Source organism: Triticum urartu, chromosome 7 (genome assembly GCF_003073215.2).
Source record: "Triticum urartu cultivar G1812 chromosome 7, Tu2.1, whole genome shotgun sequence".
NCBI lineage: Eukaryota > Viridiplantae > Streptophyta > Magnoliopsida > Poales > Poaceae > Triticum > Triticum urartu.
Window position 1 is genome coordinate 717,601,176 of NC_053028.1, and position 9,922 is coordinate 717,611,097.

A 9,922-nucleotide genomic window follows, 5' to 3' on the forward strand; every position below is an offset into this window, starting at 1 on the left:
TAGATAGATACTTGTATCATTTTCTTACATTTTTTATTGCATCTTATATAGTGCGATGGTTTTGGTATCCGCCCCCGTCGGCCCTCGTCCTGTCTATGATTCGGATTTGGTATGTATATTTTCTTTATAACTATTGGTTCATTTATTGTTTATGAAAATTATGCCGACCAACGTGACATAAATTTTATTTATCTAGGATGTATGTGAATCGGAAATGCCAACCGACCTTGTCGAGAGGTTAAATTTAGTTGAAGAAGAAAACAATTTGTTGAAGGAAAAAATAAAAAAAATTGAGGAGGAGAAGATGATATTGGAGTTGCATGTTGTGGATGTCGTCGATGATCACAAGATCAAGATGAATGCAATGCGCTTGAAGATTAGAAAGATTAGAAAATATGCCATTCATACCGAGGCTTGGTATCATTATGCCGTTGGATCAATTGTTACCTTGGTTGCGATTATGATCGCATTTGTTTTCGCATTGAAATGTTTTACATAGTTTCAATGTATGGTTTAATTAATTAGATGCTCTGGAGAGCTATATGTTATTAGATGAGAACTATGTATGCACTTTGGTTTTAATGTGATGATGAACTTCTATTAATTTGGACACTTAATTATATATAATGCACGCAGATGAACTCGATAGTCGTGGTAGTATGTGGAGATGGCCACATAGCGCACCTCGTACTGCATCTGGCGGGCCTTCTTCTTGCATTGGCGCAGCACGATCTGGTCCGCTCTAGCCCTGTGCTCCGGAAGAACTCGATAAAATTTCTACAATCATGCATGAAACAAGAATGGGAGAAGCCATGAGTTAAATCATTCATGAAACTAGAATGGACTTGTGCTTCTGAAGAGAACTCACCCAGAAAGTAGTGATCACGGCCTTGGCATGGGTCTCATGGTCCGCGTGGCGGGCCGCTTCCCAGTGGTCCCAGTTCGTGGCCAAAACCCGACGGTCCGGCTGCCTGACTGGATCAGGACAGTACAACCCCGGCCAATATAACTTCAGCAAGACGGTGATGAGGCCGTTGGGAATACGGACCCCTTTAGAATATATCCAGTTGCTACAAAAAAAATGAACTATTAGCATGTGACAAGAAAAATAAATAACAACCGGAATAAGCATGTGACAAGCAACATAATGAACCACTTACTCTTTTCCCGTGGGCTCAATGGGCCACTTCTGCTCCTCAGTAGCAGGAACCTGCTTTTGATAGCTTTGCGTTGCCACGCAGCCACCCCTTCGTGTCAACCCCCTTCCCGTCACCACCATCATCCCCGCCACCACCCTCCTCCTCGCCTGCCTCCCCCTCCCCAACCTCCTCCCCAACCTCCTCCTCCTCCTCCTCGCCTGCCTCCTCCTCCACCTCCTCCTCCTCCTCCTCCTCCCTAGAGTGTACCTCACTAGAGGAGGGTACCTCACTAGAGGAGGGCCTCGAAGACAACACCCCTAAGTCGGTGAGGGTGCGCTCTTTCTGGCCGCGACCCCCTGTAGTGGCTCTCCCCCCAGCACCTCGTCCTCTAGAGGCTCTCCCCCCGCACCCTCCTCCTCTAGGGGCACCTCTCCCTCGACCTCCCTGTGAGGAGTCATCGGCAAGTAGCCGAGGGGGAGGATTACGTGCTCGACCACTCCGACTAGGCAGGCCGACGACCTTGCGTAGGAAACCCACGCCGTCGGCCTTCCCCTTGCCCATGTTCCACGAACCTACATTGAAAAGAGAAAAAGCAATTAGTAAATTAATGAAATGAAGGAAAAGGCATGATAATAAACACATTAATAAAAATGCATAAAAAGGTATATTCCTAAACTATAGAAAAAAAATACTTGAAACGTACATCTACTAGAACCCATATGAATCATCACTGTTGTAACCTCTTTCTCGGTCCGTCTCATCATCACTATCAATCATATCATCTTCGTTGTACGACGGAGGTGGAGGCTCTTCCTCGTCGTCAGCGTCTTCGTTTAACTTTTCTAGCATAAGTATGTCATTTTCATTGACAATGGTCTCACCATCATTCCGTGCATCGTCGACGTTTGGGTCCACATCATCATCACCCAATGGTCTAGTGTCATCATTTCTAACCACATCATCATCATCATCATCAGGTTGCTCTTTATAGAACACTCCCTCGTATGTCATGGGGTTAATGTTGTAGTAATCGTCTTCATTCGGGTCTGGTAGCTTACCATGTGGCGACACCTTGAACACAACTTCCCAACCCTTTAGATACACTTTCTGGCATGGGTAAGGCAGATAATATACTTGTGTAGCTTGGGTAGCCGCAATGAAGAGATCGGCTCCGGCATAGACGGTTGATAGTTTAACTTCGACCAAACCAATGGAAGGCGTATGTTTTACCCCCTCCCGTGGATCGAACCATCGGCATTTGAACACAGACAGACTGAGGGTCTCACGCCCCTGGCGGAATTTAACCTCGTATATATTTTGTACCCTTCCGTAGTAGTCTACTGAATTTTGATCGGGGGTGTACACTCCAGTATTTATAGTTTTGGGATCGGGGCGGCTGTTTTGGTGCTCCTCTGTATGGAAGCGATACCCATTCACATCATACTTTTTACATGTCATGACGGCAGGGTCAAAACCCATGGAAACCCATCTCAATTCATCATCCATAGATATGTTCGGATCTTTTCCCTACAAGTATAATGGAAATTGTTGCGTGCATTAGTTCGGTTAACTAATAAATGTTGAAGTAGGTATTTAATAGGGGAGTGTGGAAAATTACTTTGTCCATGAACCAAGCAACAAAATTTTTACGTCCAGGGTTTCCATGACGGAGAAGAGTAAGTGCCTCCGCCTCAGTAGGAGGATTCACTCCCGTCCATTCCTCTTGAACGAAATCAAAAAAAAAAAGATAAGCGGTGTTAGACCGGGACTAAGTGAACATGAAACATGATGATGTGGAAGACATAAAGGAATGGTGTAGTGGTATTACCTCATCCACACTTCCTCAATTTCCTTAATGTTGTGCAAGATATAGAACATGAGGTCCTCCCACTCTTGTCGTGGCATGTTATAAGATTTCGAGGCCCCAGCCCTCCCACCTTACGCGTTGAATAGATCGAGTCTGGGTTGATACTTGGGCTCTTCTATATTGTATCGAGGCACCTTGTTATGCAGATGGGGAACGTGGTCTGGATAGTATGATGTCCCGAGGTCTGACACCTCCTCTAGGATAACGGCCTCAGCTATGGAAGCTTCAATCTTAGCTTTGTTTCCACATTTCCGTCGGAGATGCTTGTTCTGCCTCTCAGGGCCGTACTGCCAGTGATTTTACACAGGGCCCCCCAACAATACCTCGTTCGCAAGGTGCAGAATGAGATGTGTCATCGGAGTAAAGAAGCCTGGCGGAAAGATCTTCTCTAGCTTGACTATCAACTCCGGTGCCTTCTTATGCAATTTTTCAATCACCTCTTTACTTACTTCTTTAGCACAGAGCGTGCGGAAGAAATTTCTAAGCTCGGCAAGCACTCGCCAGACATGCTCGGGGACATAGCCTCGAACCATCACCGGCATTATCCGCTCAATCCATACATGGTAGTCATGACTCTTCAGGCCGGCCACTTTGCCCGTTGAAAGATTGACTCCCTTACTTATATTCGATGCATAACCATCGGTGAACTTGAAAATTTGTTTCAGCTAGATAAGTACATCTTTTTTTTCTGGTGGTTTAAGGACAAAGTCAGCATCTGGCTTGAACTAGTTTTTTCGACCGCCTGTGGGAGGCTTCATGTTCAGGCGTGGTCTATCACAAATTCTTTGTTGATCGGCTCTAGCTTTTACGTTATCCTTCGTCTTATCAGGAATGTTGAGGATCGTGTGGAAAAGGGACTCTGCCACATTCTTTTCGGTGTGCATCACATCAATATTGCAAGGAAGTTTGAGGTCCTTGAAATAGGGAAGCTGCGAGAAGGGGGTAATGTGCGTCCAGTTGTGCGTCTCACCATATCCCTCGAAGCCTTTGGCTTTGGCTTTGCCTTTGCCTTTGACTTTTGGCTTGAGAGCTTTTAGCTGAGCAAGAACATCTGCCCCCGAAAATGTTGGAATCTCGGTTACTTCATGAACAACCCGGCCTTTCGTGAAGTTCTTCTTGTCTTCCCTGTCTGGATGGTCTGGAGGGAGGAACTGTCGATGCAGGTCAAAGGCTACATACTTGCCACCCTTACTCAGCCAAATCATTCACAGACTCGTGCAGAGGGCATCCGGGCTGACTCCGTGGGATGATGGTCGTTGATGGGATCTGGTATGCACTGATCGACGTTTGGAGAGGGGATCCACATTTTTTTCCCATAAAAATATGGTGAGGTTAGGAATAAACTGAGAAAATGCAAGGAAATCAGCTAACCAAACAAACAAATAATGTAGAGAAAATGATTGCATCTTTCTAGTGAACAAATAAATACGTAAAATATAAAACTGATGCCCACACCATGAATAAAATGGTCGCAAAGAGGCCAAAAGAATGCATATAGCCAGTATTAGTATTAGCTCAAGGACTTCATTGTTTTTCTCAAATTTGCATGTTTATTTCCATAAAATTCATCTGGTTCACAAAACAAATAGATTAATTAAGTTTTCATTTCTACACGCTGCATTTGTTCATCGGTGTTGGCCGGTGGGAGGGGCGCACATGGGGTCACAGGCAGGACACTTTCTCTTGCACTCATCATCCGAAAAGAAGCATGGGCTACCCTTTAGATTCCGGCAGCAAAAACAGGTTTCGAGATCGGGGTCCTTCCCGTGGGTACATTGGCTCTTGACGCAGAATTTTACAGTAAGCTTGCTCTCGTCCAATGAGGTTGCGTTGACGGCTACCATTGTAGCTCCGCACGATCCACTACCCACTAGTAGAAAACAGGGCTATGGTCCAGGCCGGCTCAGCCCATTAGTCCCGGTTCAGTCTAGAACCGGGACCAATGTGGGCATTGGTCCCGGTTCGTGAGCCCAGGGGGCCGGCCGGGCCACGTGGGCCATTGGTCCCGGTTCGTCTGGACCTTTTGGTCCCGGTTGGTGGTGACCGGGACCAATGGGCCTCGCTCCTGGCCCACCACCATTGGTCCCGGTTGGTGGCTTGAACCGGGACCAAAGGCTCCCCTTTAGTCCCGGTTCATGTCACCAACCGGGACCAATGAGGTGCCTATATATACCCCTCGCTCGCGAGCAGAGCACCCCAGTGCTCTGTTTTTCTGGCCGAGGGGGAGAGGGCTTTGTGGTGCTCTAGCTCACCTCCTATGCACATGAGGTGTTCGATGGAATGCCCGAGCCACACTACTTAAGCTTTCTCCTCTCGAAGCTCGACCTCCAAGCTCCATTTTCCTCGAGATTTGTCTAGATTTAGCGGTCCGTCACGCCCCGTCCCCGTCTTCACCGCCGTCGATCACCCGCGCCGATCTCATCACCGACACCACCGTGGTGAGCCTCTTGTTCTTATCTTCTTTCTGAAAGGAAAAATATTCTTACTTGTATGTTTAGATAGATACTTGTATCATTTTCTTACATTTTTTATTGCATCTTATATAGTGCGATGGTTTTGGTATCCGCCCCCGTCGGCCCTCGTCCTGTCTATGATTCGGATTTGGTATGTATATTATCTTTATAACTATTGGTTCTTTATTGTTTATGAAAATTATGCCGACCAACATGACATAGATTTTATTTATCTAGGATGTATGTGAATCGGAAATGCCAACCGACCTTGTCGAGAGGTTAAATTTAGTTGAAGAAGAAAACAATTTGTTGAAGGAAAAAATAAAAAAAATTGAGGAGGAGAAGATGATATTGGAGTTGCATGTTGCGGATGTCGTCGATGATCACAAGATCAAGATGGATGCAATGCGCTTGAAGATTAGAAAGATTAGAAAGTATGCCATTCATACCGAGGCTTGGTATCATTATGCCGTTGGATCAATTGTTACCTTGGTTGCGATTATGATCGCATTTGTTTTTGCATTGAAATGTTTTACATAGTTTCAATGTATGTTTTAATTAATTAGATGCTCTGGAGAGCTATATGTTATTAGATGAGAACTATGTATGCACTTTGGTTTTAATGTGATGATGAACTTCTATTAATTTGGACACTTAATTATATATAATGCACGCAGATGAACCGACAATGGATGTACGGTGACAGACACACCCGCGAGTACATTAAGGGCGTGCATGAGTTTCTCGATGCGGCTGAGGCAAACAAGCAGAATGGTTTTATGTGTTGTCCATGCACTGAATGTGGGAATATGAGGTCTTACTCTAACCGGAAAATCCTTCACTCCCACCTGCTTTACAAGGGTTTCATGCCACACTATAATGTTTGGACGAGGCACGGAGAAATAGGGGTTATGATGGAAGACGACGAAGAAGAAGAGTATGATGACAACTATGTGCCCCTTGAATACGATTTTTATAGTAAAGTTATTCATAAACTAGTGATTCACACAAATTTTATAAAATTCCAATTTAAACTATTCAAAATTTTAAAACTAATGGCACGAACAGAAAGTTTATAATGTTTGTGACCTAAAATCAAAAAGAAATCACTAAAAAACTATAAGTATTTAGTTGTAAGTATAGATAAAAAATAAATAGAAAAAAAATTCTATTTTTATAGTAAAGTTATTCATAAACTAGTGATTCACACAAATTTTTAAAAATTCAAATTTAAACTATTCAAAATTTAAAACTAATGGCACTAACAGAAAGTTTATAATTTTTGTGACCTAAAAGCAAAAAGAAATCACTAAAAAACTTTAAGTATTTAGTTTTAAGTAGAAATAAAAAAATAAAAAACCAACAAAAATGTAGAAATAAAAAAGAAAAAACCAAAAAAAATGCCACCTACTGGGCCTCCACGGCCTGAATACGACTAGAAACCCTACATGGGCCAGGATTCAGGCCCGCAGAGGCCCAATAGGCCCACAGGCAGTAGCAAGTTTAGGCCCGAAACCCTGCATTAGAGAGGAGCTCGAATGGGGAGGCAGAGCAGCGCTTATAAACCAGTGCCGGCGCCCTTTAGATAGCGATGTGGGACTAAACTTTTGGGCGCGGAACGCACAAGGGCATTGGTCCCGGTTGGTGGCACCAACCGGGACTAAAGGGGGCATTGGTCACGGTTCGTGGCACCAACCGTGACCATTGCCCCCCTATAGTCCCAGTTGGTGCCACCAACCGGGACCAATGGCCTTCGCTTCCCGCCCTTTGGGCTGCCGAAAATTGGCCTTTGGTCCCGGTTCGTGGCACCAACCGGGACTAATGCCCACCTTTAGTCCCGGGTTGTGCCACGAACCGGGACTAAAGGCTTTGCTATATAAGTTCACACTCTGGAAATTTTCTCTCTCGTCTCTCGCAGTTGCCGCCCCGACGCCGACGCCGCCAGGCTGCCCCGCCGTCGCCGTCGCCTCGCTCGTGCCCGTCGTCGCCCGTGCCCTCGCCGTCGCCCGCGCCCTCGCTGTCGCCCGCCGTCGTCCGCGCCCTCGCCGTCGCCCGGGCCCCTGCCCCGGCCCACCCCTGCCCCGACGCGCGCCGCCCAGCCCGCCCCCGTCGCCGTCGCCCGCGCGCCGCCCTGGCCCGCCCTCGCCGTCGCCCGCGCCCCTGCCCCGACGCCATCCTCGCCGCCGACCTCTCCTTAATTAGCTTGGTCCGGCCGCCGGCGCCCTCCCTTAATTTGCAAATTTTTTTGTTCATAGATGATAGATGATCAAATGATGTTTTTTTGTTCATAGATGATCAAATGATGTTTTTTTTGTTCATAGATGATAGATGATCAAATGATGTTTTTTTTGTTCATAGATGATCATATGATTTTTTTAGGTTATTTTCATTTGTAGAAATTTTTTATGTATCTAGGAATATTTTTGTTCATAGATGATAGATGATCAAATGATGAATATTTTTGTTCATGGATGATAGATGATCAAATAATGATTTTTTTGTTCATAGATGACAGATGATCAAATGATGTTTTTTTTGTTCATAGATGATCATATGATTTTTTTAGGTTATTTTCATTTGTAGAAATTTTTTATGTATCTAGGAATATTTTTGTTCATAGATGATAGATGATCAAATGATGAATATTTTTGTTCATGGATGATAGATGATCAAATAATGATTTTTTTGTTCATAGATGACAGATGATCAAATGATGTTTTTTTTGTTCATAGATGATCATATGATTTTTTTAGGTTATTTTCATTTGTAGAAATTTTTTATGTATCTAGGAATATTTTTGTTCATAGATGATAGATGATCAAATGATGAATATTTTTGTTCATGGATGATAGATGATCAAATAATGATTTTTTTGTTCATAGATGACAGATGATCAAATGATGTTTTTTTTGTTCATAGATGATCATATGATTTTTTTAGGTTATTTTCATTTGTAGAAATTTTTTATGTATCTAGGAATATTTTTGTTCATAGATGATAGATGATCAAATGATGAATTTTTTGTTCATAGATGATAGATGATCAAATGATGTTAACCTTTATTCATGAGAGAGGCGGGGAAGGGGAAGAAGAGGGAGAAGAAGAGGAGAGGAAGAAGAGGATAAAAAAAGATCCCCTCTATTCTTTCTTCTCTTCTTTTTTCTTCTTCTTCCTCTTATTTTTTTATCGGGAACGAGGGTCGTCGAGGGGTCGAGGGGGGGGGACGGCGAACATTCATGAGAGAGGCGGGGAAGAGGGAGAAGAAGAGGAGAGGAAGAAGAGGAAAAAAAGAAGAGGAAGAAGAAGAATAAAAAGAGGAGAAGAAAGAATAGAGGAGAAGAAGTTCTTCTCCTCTATTGTTTCTTCTCTTCTTTTTTCTTCTTCTTTTTTTTATCGGGAACGAGGGCATGTCGAGAGTGTCGTCGAGCGATCGAGGGTCGGGAAACTAGGGCTTACCCGAAGAAGGAGAAGAAGAGAAGAGGAAGAAGAGGAGAAAAAAAAGAAAAGGAAAAAAGAGGAAGAAGAAGAAAAAAAGAGGAGAAGAAGAAGGAATAGAGGAGAAGACTTTGTCAGTTCTTCTTCTCCTCTAGCTATTCCTTTCTTCTTCTCCTCTTTTTTCTTCTTCTTCTTCTTCTTAATTTTTATCGAGGGTTCGAGGGTTCGAGGGGTCGAGGATCACCGAGGGGTCGAGAGAGGTTTCCTAGTGTCAAAGTATTGAAGAAATCCATGCCTTCATCATTAGCCGGAAGTAACCAGGGCATGTTGGTATGAAGTTCTGCAAAGTTGTTCTGGAATGGAGTCCCGGATAGAATAATCTGCCTTTTGGTACGAATTCAGCAAAGGCCTTCCAAATAGCAATATTCAGAAGGCTCTTTGTGAACTTTGTACCAAAAAGCGAATTATCCTATCTGGGACTCCGTTCCAGAACAACTTTGAAGAGCTTCGTACCATCATGCACATGTTACTTTCGCCTAATGATGAAGACATGGTTTTGTTGAATCCTTTGACACTAGGCAACCTCCCGACCCCTCGGCGATCCTCTCGAACATGAGAGGAAGAAGAGGGTCGTCTAGGGGTCGAGGGTTCGAGGGTTCGAGGGTTCTTCTCCTCTATTCTTTCTTCTCCTCTATTCTTTCTTCTCCTCTTTTTTTTCTTCTTCTTCCTCTTTTTTTTCGGGAACGAGGGTCGTCGAGGGACATAGATGTAGTGTCATCGTTGTCGATATATACCCCCTCCCGATAGCTTACTATGATTAGGTAGCTAGTTCTACGTTTGGCACTAATATATCCATCTGTCATGTTTGAATAATAATTGCCATGTTGTAAATATTTGTAGAAACTATGGACACCGCCCTAGACGAAGCAACAAAAGAAGCGTTGTTGAGCGAGATAATCGCAGAAGGAAGTGATGTCGTCTCGTACTATCTCAACGAAACCGATGGTCTGGAAGGAGAGGGTGAACAA